Below are 15,433 nucleotides of genomic sequence, written 5' to 3'. Positions count from 1 at the left end.
TAAACATATTGCTTCAATACTTCAAGTATTGGTTGTAGTTTATATTTCTGCTAAAGACATAAATTATGATTAAAGTAAAACAGTAAACCTGCAGCCACATCCTGACAGTTGGGTATATAATAACCACTGAAAGAGAAGCAGCTCCACGGATCTGTGTCCAGCACTCCAGGAACACACTGTGCCTATTACTTCTTTTTCCCCCAAATTGCCAACTTCACCCTCAAAATTCAAATTTCTAAGAAACAACAGAATTTTTCATAACTTGAAACATTTCTTATAAGTAGTTAGCTTAAATAAAATAATTTTCCATATTGGAAAATAAGTGAAATTATGTTAATAAATAAAAAATAATTTGGAAGTTAATTTCCCATCATCCTTCGCAAGAAACATAAAGACAAGAATTTATTTTAAAGCATTATAAGACCAACCGAATTCCTTTAAAATTCCAGTATTATAATAAGAAGGAATGAAAGATGTTTTGACAAATTCAAGACTGTTGGCCATTGTTTAATCTATCAGCTCTTACAGAGGTGCACTTAAAATTGTATGCCTGAAAACTTACTTTTGCCTCTTATTTAACCAAACTTCCCCCAACTATACTGTATGAAAAACAATTGCATCTCATAATTTTGTTTCTAATAGGTATCAAGTGATACACTCTTTAATTAAACTCAAAGCTAACCAAACTCTCTTATAAAAAGTCTAGAAGATAGATTTTATTTTGAATATCTTGATGCTATTGCTAAGAGAGGATTCTATTACATTTCTGGCACCTCAGTACATAATGCAAAGCATCAGCAAAATAATTTTGACACTTATGACAGTACCAGAATGATCAGGGCAACACTTTTACTTAATATCTTGGGACTGTTAAACACTTATGACATCTGAGTAATAAACACATTTTCAAGAACACAGATTCATAAAAAGTAAGATTTGATTTTAAAAAATATTACAGTATAATTTAAAACCAACCATCCTAAGAGCTAAATTAATTTTGTTTAATTATCACTAAACTTACCCTCTCATAAATGCTTCCAACTTTATTGCAACTATTTAATTAAATGTCTGCTTTCCTTCAATAATAAATACAGAGGCTTATGTTTTAAATGCCATGTGCCTGTATTACCTACATAACAGTTATCAGTGCTATTAGTAATATAGTCTTTGATGAGTACAATATCTTAATACCTTAACCCTCAAGAATACTAATGGTGGACAGTGCCATCATCCTATTTTATAGATAAAACAGGTACACAGGTCAGAAATAAGTTGCTGTGGTCCCACAAACAGTAAAAGGCAGAGCTAAGATTTAACACTCAGGCCATCTGGCTCAACATCAGAGCTCTTTACCCCACTGCTGGCCTGCCTCTCAGACATCTCATCTGCATTCTCCACTGACCTCATTCCCTGCTGAATGAATACGATGTTTGTAGGACACAGAAACGTAGCAGGACAGACCTGCAACAAATAGTAAGTAATGGCTGTTTTCAATGATGACAGGATTAATGATGATTTCTCCTCACCTCTCTCCCTTTAGTTTTCATTCCTTATGGTTTCTAATTTTTCTACATTAATTTATATTACTACCATAATTATAACTTAAAATCACATTCCCTAAATACATTATTTCTCTACTTAATTTGTTTTTTCTGAGAGTCTTTTTATTTTCATTTTTAAAAAATCCTCACCTGAAGATATGTTTTACTGATTTTTTTTTTTTTTTAAGAGAGAGGAAAGTAAAGAAGGAGGGAGAGAAACAGTGGTGCAAGAGACAAACATCAACTGGTTGTCTCCTGTAGGTGCCCAGATCAGGAATCAAACCTGCAATGTAGGTATGTGCCCTGACCCAGGATCGAATCCACAACCTTTTGGTGTATAGATGGACACTCCAACCAACTGAGCCACCTGTCCAGGGCCTAAGTTGTCTTTTAAAAAACAGTCAGTTTTTCTTTCTACATCATCTCCTCTAGATCCTCATCCAAGAACCTACCCCTTTCTGCCCACCTCTGGACTTTGCACTATATTGAGAATTTTTTTAATGTTCTAGAATTCTAAATTCCGGCAACCCTACACTCTTATGTATTTTGCTTCTGTACATAATTTTTTAAATTAAGTTGATAGGAAAGTAAAAATTACTCTAAGTAATTTTGAACTGTTCACTGTTTCCAAAAATATTGACAAATTTTGCTTTTTAATAATACCAGGGAAGAAAATTTAAAAGCCAAAATGATTTTTTAATTTTAATACAATAAATAGGTAACATGTATAGACTTCACCCCAAGATTATCAAAGAGAACTTTCTGTGATGTTGAAAACATTCTGTATCTGCTTGTTCAATATGTAATTCGGACTAGTCACATGTGGTTACTGAGCTCTTGAATGAACTGTGGCTTATGTCCCTGAAGAACTGAAATTTTTATTTAATTCTAATTAATCTATATTTAAATTCCCAAAGGTGGTTAGTGGCTCTCATACTGAATAACATGGCACAGCTTTAAATTATAAACTCTAATTTCTTTTTTACCCGAGAAAAATTCAATCTGATATAGTTTGGCAAATTCTCCTGTGTGGTAACATTCTGGAATCCCATAGAAAAATAGATAACCAAAGACATGGCACCTATCACTAAATATCATGTATAGCCAAATCTGCAAAATCTCATTTATTTTAACTAAACATGTCCCTTTGAAGATTCAACCATGTGAAAAAAGGTGTATTTAATTTTTATTTTCTGAACAACATGAAGAGAGCAAAAATGGAAGGACTTGTGGAAAGAAAGGAATTAGAAGTAAATAAGTCTGGAGGGAAGGAGAGACACTTAAATTAATTTCATATGAAAAAATATGCAATTATTTAAAAGTAGGATCTTAAAAAAGAATAGCATGCTAAAATACTTAAAATACACTACTAAGAAAAAGGACATTTCAAAACCCATATATATTTATACTCTATTAATTAGTGTAAAGTATGTGTGCATGAGGCTTTATTTTCTAGAATTACATTTGTAATCAGAAGGTCAGTTAAAATAAAAATCAGTTCTATATGCAACCAATTCTTAAGGAATTGGTGCCAATAATCTAATTTTAGTGCACATACAGTAGAAAGTGCTTTCCATGAGGCTTCAATAACAGAAGTATAAATCTAATTTTAATGCACATGCAGTAGAAAGTACTTTAAATGAGGCTTCAATAACAAAAGTATAAATAAGGCTTAACTAGTCCCAGTGCAGTCATTTGTTTTCAACCTCTCAGTGATGTGCAGAGGCACTGAAACTGAGCAATCCATTCCTGGTTACTGAACTGATATTAAATAAACCAAGGTTGCAAAATCCGTTTCCTGTTTTCTATTAAGTATAAAGTAGTACTAAAAATAACTGCTCTGAAGTTTGAATCTCCACTATGTTAATTAAAAGTACCTGATCCAGAACTGGCATGTGCATATACACACACGTACACACATGTACACACACACACGCGCGCACGCAAGCACACACACCTACCTCCTTTATTTAAAACATGGAGAGGAGGGAATTCTGAACATTAAAAGAAGATCCCTGGGACACAATGATAGGCAAGAAGATCTGGAGATCACATACTATGTTGTTTAGGAATAAAAAATAAACATTTTCTATTGTCTGGGACCCTCATCAGAGACAACAATGTAATATGTCACTAAAAGGAAAACTAAACTTTGGCTGAAGAGAAAAAGGAACAATAAAGCAAAAGGGAAATTTGAATAGGAAAACAACAAACACAGTAAATGCAATAGTGCTAATTTTATGTCCTACTTTTCAATATTATACCATAGCTAATCTCTTTTGGCTAATCGTCTTGTCCAGTAACTTCAGAAAAAAAAAAAAATGTAATGGGACTATAGAGAACTGGCATCCTTGTTTTGTGTCTGCCCCTGACTTTGCATTGCTATATGTATATTCATGTGAAATTAGGATTCATGTATTATTAATATGTTAAGAATGTTTTAAAAGAATGAATGTTCAATTCCATGAAATGCTTTTCAGTATTTACAAACATTTTATCTTATTTGACAAGTTAATACAGTAAATTCTATTTATAAATTTCCAAATGCTGACCCATCCTTGCACTCCCAAAATGAAACTCACTTGGTTAAGATGTACTATTATTTTAATGTGCTGTGAAATTCTGTTAGATGATATTTTATTTCAAATTTCTGCATCAATATTCTTAACTGAGGCTGGTACTTGAGGGGTTTTTTGGCAGGGAAGTTTGCTCTGTCTTTATTGGGTCTTGATCTCAATATTAGTCATTTCATTATTTTTATAACTATGAAAGCTATCATTTTTTAAAAATTCTCATTCTCTAAGAGAATGAGAGAGAAAAACATCAATGTGAGAGAAAAACATCAACTGGCTGCCAGCCATACACACCCTGACTGGGCCTTGAACCCACAACCTGGGTATGTGCCCTGACCAAGGATCAAACCCTCAACTTTCTGGTGCATGGGACAACGCTCCAACCAACTGAGCCATTCAGCCAGGGTTAAAAGCTAACTTTTTTATATGTTCTGAAAACATCTAAATATCACTGGAATAATCTCTTCTTTAAGTATTTGATGTAATTTCCTTGAGAAACCAGCTGGGTCTGACATATTTGGAAGGTAGCTTTATCCCCCAAATTCCTTTATTTCTTCTGGTTGGTTTATGACAATTTGTCCGTTTAGGATTTTCTATCTATTCTGCCATCAGTGGCAGAAAATTATATTCCCTAGAAAATTGTTTATTTTTATTTGGCTTTAAAAAATTTACTTAAGCAAAAAGTCCCTTAGGAGTCTTAGAACTTCCTGTATTATCTGTGTTTTTCTTCATTATTTTGTGTATTTATACTTTCTCTAGTTCCACTCTGCATCCCTTCATTAGTTAGCTAATACTGTGTTTTCAAAGAACCTCTTTTAGATTTGTAAGTTTTACCACTTTTACTTTCTAATATTTTTTCTCTTTTTTTATCACAATTTTTCTCCCTCTGCAACCTTCCACAAGATACCCCCATTCCCCTCAGCAATACTCTTAGTTCATGTCCATGGTCATGCATATCAGTTCTTTGGCTACTCCATTTCCTATACCGTTCTTAACTTCACCCTGTGTATTTTGTACCTACAGTTTATGCTTCTTAATCCCTGCACCTTTTCCTTAATCCCCCCCTTCCCCTTCCAGCTGATAACACCCCAAATTAATTTAATTCATTCCCTCTTTCTTTACATAACCCAGCCCTACATAACACAAGTTATGTGCATCAAGCAAATTAATGGAAAACAAAATGAACGGCAAACTACTCTAACTGGAGTTTTACTCATTCATAGAATACTGAAAAAAATAAGCTCCCATTCCAGAAGAAAGATACTCAGAGTCAGGAACACAATAAGGCAAGGGTGAAAGGGATTCTAACCTTGTCATTAGAGGAGCAACTGAGGAGGAACAGGCTTTTGTCAATTTAATCTTGCCATTACATACTTTGGTACTCACATGAGAGTACTTACAATAGGACAAGAAGGTTCAGGCCATCTGTGTCACCAGTGGCACTGAGATGATAAAGGACTGGCTATCTACGCAATTCTAAGATTAGAAACAAAATCGTGTACTTTCAACTCCCTCTTTTCATCTTTGCCTTTCATTCATGTAATACTTCTAATGATAAGAAATGCTGAAAGTGGTTCCCATAGTTTTTAAAAAATTTTTAATCATATATAGTACATCATTCTCTAATTTCTAAGATTTTTTGAAACATTTTAATTACTTATGTTCCATTTTTAAACACTTTACTCATTAAAATTTGTTAATGTGATGAATAAACTATAAAAGCAGAATCAAAGTTAAAGAGCTATTAACCTGGTATATTTGGCTTCAAATAGCCTGTGAAATAAATCACAGGAGATCTGGCTAAAGACCTATCCTTCCATTCCTCTCTTCCAGCTCTCCTCCAAAATAAAAACATTATGCTGAAACTGCTATATTTCCACACATATTTTCATATTTTTAAACATATATACATTCATAAACAACACGTGCTATTCTTTTTAAAATGTACATTAATGGCACTGTTTCATTTACAATTGGATTCTTCATTCAATACTATTTTGAGATATCTAGGTTGATATATGTAGGTCTAGTTCAGTCATTTTCACAGCCAAATAATATTCTACCATATTAATTAAAGTAGTGTCCTCGCTGGTGTGGCTCAGTGAGTTGAGTGCCAGCCTGTGAGCCAAAAAAAAAAGGTTACTGGTTCAACTCCCATTCAGGGCACCTGCCTGGGTTGCAGGCCAGGTCCCCAGTTGGGGGTGTGCAATGTTTCTCTCACATATTGATGTTTCTCCCCCTCTCATTCTCCCTCTTCCCTTCTCTCTAAAAAATAAATAAAATCTTTAAAAAAATACTTTATATACTCATTTCTTAACTGAGGGGCACTATGGGCATTTCCACTTTTTTGCTATTAAATATACTTTCACACGACTCCTTCCCTATACCCTAGCTAAGACTTGGTGTTAGTAGACATTTTGCCAATCAAATGGATACGAAACAATCTCCTATGGTCTGAACTTGTATCTTCTCCAGTCTATGATTTGTCTATTCATAATAGTTTCTGAGGCAGAGACAGCTGCTTCCTACATCAATCCTCCCCTTCCACAATAACTGAACTACAGCTAAAAAGCAGCTGTCTAGTCAAGAGCTTCATTTCCTGTAATGTCCACCCTTCTCCACTCTCTCTCCTGACACATGTGAGTGGTTGTCAAACATGAAATGTAAGTGCCACTTCCTTTAAGATATTGGTATGCTTCCCCCAATCTTCCCTTCTGCTGCAGTATATGGGTTATGACAAGGCAAAATCACCAAATGGACAGAACCTGAGTCCCCAAAAAACCTTATGGAGAAGAGTGATGCATCCATCTCGCATATCGCTCTAAATGATTACTGAGTAGGAAATAAAGGTTTATTGTCCCTACACTACTGCACTTTTATTTTTTAACTATTTGTCCATTGTCCCTCCTACCTTAAATAATACAGTGGCCCTGGGCAAATAGAAGTTATTCTAACATAACCAAAATATCTACCTTCTTTATGGTCATGCATTTCGCTTCTTTCTTTCTTTTTTAATATGCTTTATTGATTAAGTGTTGCTGGGGCAATGCTATGCATGAAGGATGTTTATCAGCATGCCTGACTTTTACCCATTAAAAACCAATAACACTCCCAGTTTGGGTCATCAAAAATATCTCCAGAAAGTGCCAAATGTCCCCCATGGGGGAGGGAGTGCAAAAGCACTTCCAGATAAGAATCACTTCCGAGAGGAACAGCTCTTACACTGTCCTCAACTGTTCCCTAGTCCTTTTTTTTTAAATATGCTTGATTGATTATGCTGTTACAGTTGTCCCAATTTCTTTTCCCTTTGTTTCCCTCCACCAAGTGACCCACCTCCCTTGTTGTCCCAACCACTTAGTCCATGCCCATTGGTTGTGCATATAGTTCTTCTCAAGATCTTCCTATCTACTCTACTCCCTCCTATTATGCTTCTTAATTCCTGTACTATCTCCCTCCTTCTCCCCCCTCACCTTCCCTAATGACCAACCCCAAAATGTTCCCCATACCTATTATTCTTTTCCCGCTCTTGTTGCCTATTTAGTTTGCCTTTGTTTCAATTCCCTAGCTGCTGTTGTTGGTTCTTGTAATACAGTTTTCATTTTAATGTCCATAGTTTTAATCCTCTTTCTCTTAAACAAGTCTCTTTAACATTTCATATAACACTGGTTTGGATCTAATGAACTCCTTCAGTTTTACTTTGTCCTGGAAGCACTTTCTCTGCCCTTCTATTCTGAATGGCAGCTTCACTGGATAGAGTAATTGTGGTTGTAGGTTTTGCTTTTCATTACTTTGTCTCTTTCTTGCCAGTCCCTTCTTGCCTGCAGTTTCTTTTGAGAAATCAGCTGAGAGTCTTATTGGACCCCTTCGTACATAATTCTCTTCTTCTCTCTTGCTGCTTTTAAGATTTTCTCTTTATCCTTAATTTTTGACATTCTGATTATAATGTCTTGGTGTGGTTCTCCCTGGGTCCAGTTTTTCTGGAACTCTCTGTGCTTCCTGGACCTGTAAGTCTATTTCCTTCCCCAAGTTCGGGAAGTTCTGCTTCACTATTTTTTCACATAATTTTTCAACTTCTAGTTCTTTCTCTTCACCTTCTGGCAACCCTATGATTCGGATGTTGGCCCACTTATAGCTGTCCCATAGGTTTCTAAGCCTCTCCTCATTTTCCTCACTTTCTGTTTCCTCTTTCTGCACTGGTTGACTGTTCCTTCCCTATGTTCCGATTTGTTGATTTGATCCCTGGTTTTCTTTCCCTCACCACTAGTTTCGTATGTGTTTTAATTCATTTCAGCAGGAGTAGCCTTCATTCCTTCCCCATCTTGTCTAAGACCCGCTGTTATGTCTGTAAGCATTCATATAACCAAAGCTCTGAACTGTGCCTCAGAAAGATTTCCTATCTGGTGATCTGTTAGATCAGATATTTGCTGGTAGGTCAGCTGTGATACTGAGATCTCTATCATGATCTGTGCCATCCTGACAGTTTTGTGTTTACCTTTGCTTCCTGGGTGGGGCTGTCACACCTCCTACACTATGGGGGCGGGGGGCAGAGCACCATGCACTCATCATTACCTGGTGACCCTTCTCACCATGCTATGGCGTTTTGTGTGGGGGCGGGGGTCCAACATTGATTCTTGCCATTTCTCTCTGCTGAGAGACTGAGAGCTTCTTCCTCCATCCCCACCCCCTGCAGCCTTCACAGTCCAAGGCAATGGGGGTCTGCCTTCCCCAGCATTGGAATCGTGAGCTGATGGGTTTGGTCTGCAGCTGGGGGTACTCCCCAGGTGTTTCTCACCTCTTTTTAAATACAGGTGTCTGTGCTTACTGCTGTCCTGCCCTCGTCACCACAGCTGCCACCACCAGCACAGCTTGACCTCTCTTCCCTGGCTTCACCCCTCTTACCCATCTGGACAATCACCACTTGTTTATAACTTCATACATTGGATTTCCATGTAGCTTGCTATATTCTGGAACTTCTGGTTATTTCTGGTTTTGCAGTAGAGGTATTCCTTCTAAGCTGTGGAGGGAGAGGGAGCATGTCTGTCCTGGCCTCTATCTTGGCCGGAATCCCATTTTGCTTCTTAAGAAAATATTTCCTATCCTAAGTTAATAAAGAGATTCACCTGTGACTTTTTAAAAATTTTATTTATTGACTTTAGAGAGAGAGAGAGATGGAGGGAGGGATAGAGGAAGAGACACATCTATTTGTTGTTCCATTTATTTATACATTCATTGGTTGATTCTTTTAATGTCCGAACTGAAAATCAAACCCACAACCTTGGCGCGTTAGGACAATGCTCTAAACAACTGAGGTACCCAGCCAGAGCCTCCTGTGACTTCATTTTTTTAAGTTTTACAGTTTTACTTTATATACTGAAGTCTAACTTAGCTCATACCCATGACAAGCTCTCACTTAATTTTCTTCCAAAAAGATAGAACCATTTAATCTTTTCCCATTGATGTGCAATACTACTTATCATTGATCATACTACCACATATGTGTCCATATCTAATCTTTGCATTTTGTTCCTTGATTTGCCTCCCTGCGCCAATATCATTACTATATTTTTATCTACACACTTGATATCTAGTAAGGCAAAACTTCTTAGTCTTCATTCTTCCAGAAGGCTTTTAGAATCCCATATTTCATGAAAAATCAAGTTAATGTGTATTAACATTATCTCTCTGCATTCTGAGGATTTTCCTGATATCAATCTGCCAATTTATTTTGCTGTCTTAAACTGTCTAATCTCTGAGGAACCTAGTCACAGAGTTTTGCTTTTGTTTTTTTGTTTTTTTAAATAAGTTTTATTGATTATACTGTTACAGTTGTCCCAATCTCCCTTCCCTCAGCTCCCCTCCACCCGGTGGCCCCCCTCCCTCTAGTTGTCCCCCCCTTTGAGTCCATGTCCATTGGTTGTGCATATAGTTCTTCTCAACCTCTTCCTGTCTACTCCATTCCCTCCTACGATGCTTAATTCCTGTACCATCTCCCTCCCTTACCCACTTACCCCTCCCTGCTGACCTCCCCCAATATGTTCCCCATACCTATAGTTCTTTCTCCACTCTCATTGCTTATTTAGTTTGCCTTTGTTTCAACTTCCTAGCTTCTGTTGTTGGTTCTTGTGATGCAGTTTTCATTTTAATGTTCATAGTTTTGATCCTCCTTTTTCTAAACCAGTCCCTTTAACATCTCATATAATAGTGGTTTGGATCTAATGAACTCTTTCAGTTTTATTTTGTCCTGGAAGCACTTTCTCTGCCCTTCTATTCTGAATGACAATTTCCCTGGGTAGAGTATTCATGGTTGTAGGTTTTGGATTTTCATTACTTTGAATATTTCTTGCCAGTCTCTTCTTGCCTGCAGGATCTCCTTTGAGTAGTCAGGTGATAGTCTAATTGGGACCCCTTTGTACATGATTCTTTTCTTCTCTCTTGCTGCTTTTAAGATTCTCTCTTTATCTTTAATTTTGACAATTTGATTATAATGTGTCTTGGAGTGGTTCTCCCTGGGTCCAATTTTTCTGGAACTCACTGTGCTTCCTGGACCTGTAAGTCTATTTCATTCCCCAAGTTTGGGAAGTTCTGCTTTATTATATTCATACTTAACCTTTCAATTTCTAGTTCTTCTTATTCGCCCTCTAGCAATCCTATAATCCATATGTTCGATCTCTTATAGCTGTCCCATAGGTTTCTGATCCTCTTCTCACTTTCCTTGCTTTCTGTATCCTCTTTCCGCACTGGTTGACTGTTTGTTCCTTCCCTAATGTTCCAATTTGCTGATTTGATCTCTGGATTTTATTTCCTCACCACTTGTCTTTATGTGTTTTTGTTCTTTTCAGTATGCGTGGCTTTCCGTCCTTTCTTGTCTTGTTCCAAATACTTTGTTAATTCTGTAAGCCACCTTATAACAATAGCTCTGAACTGAGCCTCTGACAGGTTTCTTATTTGTTCATCTGTCAGATTCTGCATCTGTTGCCTGGTGAGCTGTGTCACCCGGATTTCTATAGTTGTCTGCCTCATTTTGACAGATTTGTGTTTTGCTTTGCTTCTTGAGCAGGCTATAGGGGGCGGAGCCCATGTACTCGTCACAACCCAGTGACCAGCAGCAATCCGCAACCTTTTTTGCTGCGCTGTGGCGCTTTGACGTCACTACCCAGTGACCAGTGGCAATCTGCAACCTATTTCGCGGCGCTGTGGCGCTTTGTGTGGGGGCAGGGGTCCAAGATGGTTTCCTGCCGTTATTCTCCGCTGGGAGACCGGGATCCGTCCTCCCCCACTCTGGGTCTCACTCTCAGAGGCAGTGAGGGGGCTGCTCTTCCCAGCATCGGGGTCGGGAGCTGCTGGGGCTCAACTGCAGCCAGGATTGCTCTCTCGGCCACTACCACAGACAGCACTGCCCACTTTCACTCTTCCTACCTGCCCGACGAGCGCCGCTGTTTATAACTTCGTACGTTGGGCTTCCGTGTGGTTTTATTTTCTGAAATTTCTAGTTATCTTTTGTTTTGAGGTATTTGTATTCCTTTCTAGTTGTAGAGGGAGACCAAGCATGTCAGGCTAAGCCTCCATCTTGGCCAGAAGTCCCATTCTGTTTTTATTTTTAATGTCTATGCTTTTTATTCTTGTAGTTCAAATATGGCTGTTTACAGTCTTTCTATTCTCTTTTCCTAGCACCTGGTGTTTTTCTCATGATTGAGGCCTTTTTTAAGTCTTATATCATTTTAAATATAGTTCTTTTATAGTCAATAAGACTTTTTAATTAGAGTATTAAGATTTTGATCTTGCTATTTGGTGTGCCTTATGACTGGCGCTGAGAGCAGAAATTTCTCAAATGTTTTCAAATTTGGGATTGTTAGTAAACCTTCAGTGGACATTATGTGAGGGAGTCCTAGATTGTAGCTACAGATTTTCAGAAATGTTTTTTTATTTGCTTCAATGGGTGACTGTGAAATATCACCAGCCACTTTGCTAATTCACAGTTTAGGACTCCTGTAGTTTGTGGATAAAAACTCAAACCCAAGCTATGGACCAACCAGCTCATGGTTACACATTCTTAAACCAGACTTTTTCTGCTATTCCCACCTAATCCGAGGAAGAGACAGACCAGATTCATTGCCACCACTCTAGAAAAGTAGTTGGAATTTTTCTCATCTTCCCATTCACTAACAGAGTAACCCTAGAAAAGTAGCTGTTTTATGTGTGTGGCTTAGCACCAATTCCTCACCCTGACCCCTAAATGTCAGGAGAGGGACCCCTCCACCCCACCTCTGGCCCATCCCTCCAACACAGATGGGACCTAAGCTTAAGCAGTCACCAAAGTAGCATTCAGTTTACCCCCCATTTCTGAAACATGTGTATTTCCCTTACTTTCTTACATGCTTACTAACGCATATAAAAGAATATTTACAATTACATACCCAGAATTTCTAGGTACTCATTGTAGGACCTAGAAGGCTGGGTTGGTTACTTAATGTACATTAACTCTGCATCCATTTCCTTTATACACTATTATTATGAAAGGGGGAAAATGATATTTACTTTCAGAAGATTCTAGGTACCTTTATATGTGACTATGTTCATTTGGTCATGAGATTCATTTTGGTGAGTGCTTCTACCTGATGTCATGAATTTTTTTTAAGTTGAAAATAATAGTTCATCTAATTTGGAATTACCTTTGCCAGCTTAGAACACAGATCCTTATAATGTTTTTGCCTTTAGACCCTCCTCTGTATTACGTAGAGTTTGAACATACCTGTGCTCACAGCACAGCTACATGAATCCCCTCAAAAAAAAAAAGCTTTGAGGCTGTTACTTTGCTCAAGCAACACAGCCAGAAAGGGGTGGGGGGATGGGGAGCCTTTCCATGGGAAACCACTAGGAGCAACTGGTTACACTTTGCTTTCAGTTAAGGCTGGGGCATTTGCAAAATCTCACAGAGATGAGTAATTCTTATAAGGGACATGGCTTTAAAGTGGTTATAAGAACCCAAAACAGGTTTTAGGCTTAAGTTTAATTATAAAAGGCAACAAACCATCAGCCTTTTGATTTTGGTTGAATGTGTAGCAGTTCTATTTGAAATTTCTCAGAACCTTCTCCACAGATATGAGTCCTTTATTTCCCAGAACAATATTCTAGAGGAAGTAGACTTTATCCAATTTAAAAGTAAATAAAAAGCCATTCGAGAGGAGAGACAAGGATCAATTTGAGCTTCCCTCCATTTTCCTTATGAGATGGGGGCGGAGGGGAGTTGGAAACAGTGAAAAGGTTACAGATGCAATGGTAAGAAGTTCCCAGGGACTTGTCAGGGTTCAGTGCAGGTTACTCTGGAGGATCCCTAGGCTTTCTTCTTTTGTGCACAGGCCCCATGCACTCCATCTCCTCTTGGGAGCCACATTACTGCCTCCAACCTCAAGCCAGATGTGCAATGGGACATACTCTTCCCAGCTCTTATTTTCCTTGCTGTCCCAAAAGATAAACATAGAAATTCATATGGTTTAGGGATTTGCTGCTAACACATGGGGGAACAGACAAAGGCAAAGAAAAATAAATTAAAGAACTTATAACACTTTTCACAGTTTTTAAAAATGAAGTATTGATATAATTTATTAAGAGGCTTGAATTCAGACATATCTGAATTTAAATCCCAGTTCAGCATCTTACCTGCCATTACGCAATTAACTTCTGCAATGGACTAAATGTTCATGTTCCTTCCAAAATTCATATGCTGAAGCCTATTTCCCACAATGTGATGATATTAAGCAGTGCGGCCTTTGAAAGGTGATTAGATTAGGCCATGAGGATGGAGACCTCACAAATGGGGTTAGTGTAATAGAGACCCAAGCGAAAGTCTTTAGCTTGGACTTACCACCCTTCTTACCTGTGAGAAATACATCTCTGTTGTTTATAAGCTACCCATTCTCTGGTATTCTGCTACTGCAGCTTAAACAACTAAGATAACTTTCTAAACCATAGCTTATTCATCTTTAGAAGAGGATAATAATAGTACCTACTACATAGATAGGTTACTGTGAAAATTAAAGTGACCATTTAAAGAGCTTCACACTGTCTCTAAAAATAGAAAATACCCAGTAAATGGTCGTTTATGTCCTGATAATTCCTAATGGCCCCCACTGTTATTTCTACAGATAGAACACAATAATTTCCCTTTGATTACATCATATGATACATATAACAACTGATGTCTAAAGATAAAATCAAAATAGTATTGGTACCCTCTGAGCTCAACCAGAGAATCTGTAGTTTTGAAGGACAATAAACTAAATGCCATCTCCCTTGACATTTCTTCAACAACAGTGAACTTAAAAGATGTTGAGGACCTGAACAAAGGCAGTGGTTGCAGGGTTAAGAAAACCTGCGTAGACACAGGAAAGGCATAAATTAATTTGACTACGGCAAGTGGCAAGTGATGAAGAAAGTAGAAGATCAATCTAAGAATATCAAATGACATTTCCATGCAGAATCTAGATCTATGATTTTAACAATACATGCAAAAAGGGCCTATCTTAAAGCAATCATTGCTTCAGTTGCTCTGTTCCTGGAGAAAGTCTGTCTTTGGTGAGAAGAGTGAAATCCTCACACAAGATGGAAGGGTTCCTTAAAAAAAAAAAGTAACCATCACAATTATTTCAAAGGTCATAGAAGCTATCTACCATTGTTGCCAACTACCATCTCCCCAGAGGAATTTAAAAACCCTTTGCCTGCCATCACAAACTCTGCTGGAGATGAAGAGGAAACATAATTTTAAGATGAGCCAGGACCTGATCAGGGAAGGTAGAGTGCATTCCAATATCCCATATGGGAAATGAGTGTTAGACAGGAACCAGACTTCATAGGGAAACTACCCAGCAATCATAAATTATCTGTCACTTCTTTATTCAAATCCTTCAGTGCCATACCACTATGCTCAAGATTAAGCGTATGCTTAGAAAATCATGTGGTCGTATATGACCTAGTCCCTACTGGGTTCCATCTCAAGCCACTCTCCCCCAAGTTCCAAATACAGGGAACCTTATGGTTGCTCCTCAAGCCAACAGGGTTTCTCCTACATCAAGGCATTCTTGCTGCCTGCAATGTTCCTCAGTCTTGGGGGTGTCCACACTCATCTCTGGGTCTCAGCTCAAATGTCACTTATACAAAAATGTATTCCCCAACAGTCCTATCTAATCAAGATTAGTACTTCCCCATTATTACTTCATTATTATTCTTGTTGTTCATCATCCTTATCAGACTTCATCTTTGTAGATTTATTGTATTTATCTGCTTACACCTGTCCTCACTAGGTGATAAAATTCACAGACTAGG

General features: G+C 37.7%; 1 protein-coding gene across 3 annotated transcripts in view; it reads right to left on the bottom strand.

The window, feature by feature from the left end:
- The window catches only part of MPP7 (MAGUK p55 scaffold protein 7), a 293,758-nt gene that overhangs the window by 115,094 nt on the left and 163,231 nt on the right, over positions 1-15,433 (bottom strand). The window lies entirely within an intron of this gene.

This window comes from Furipterus horrens, unplaced genomic scaffold, assembly GCF_987537825.1.
Source record: "Furipterus horrens unplaced genomic scaffold, mFurHor1.1.pri manual_scaffold_2, whole genome shotgun sequence".
NCBI lineage: Eukaryota > Metazoa > Chordata > Mammalia > Chiroptera > Furipteridae > Furipterus > Furipterus horrens.
Note: the sequence above shows the minus strand (reverse complement) of the source record. Positions and strands in the feature narration are given on the sequence as shown.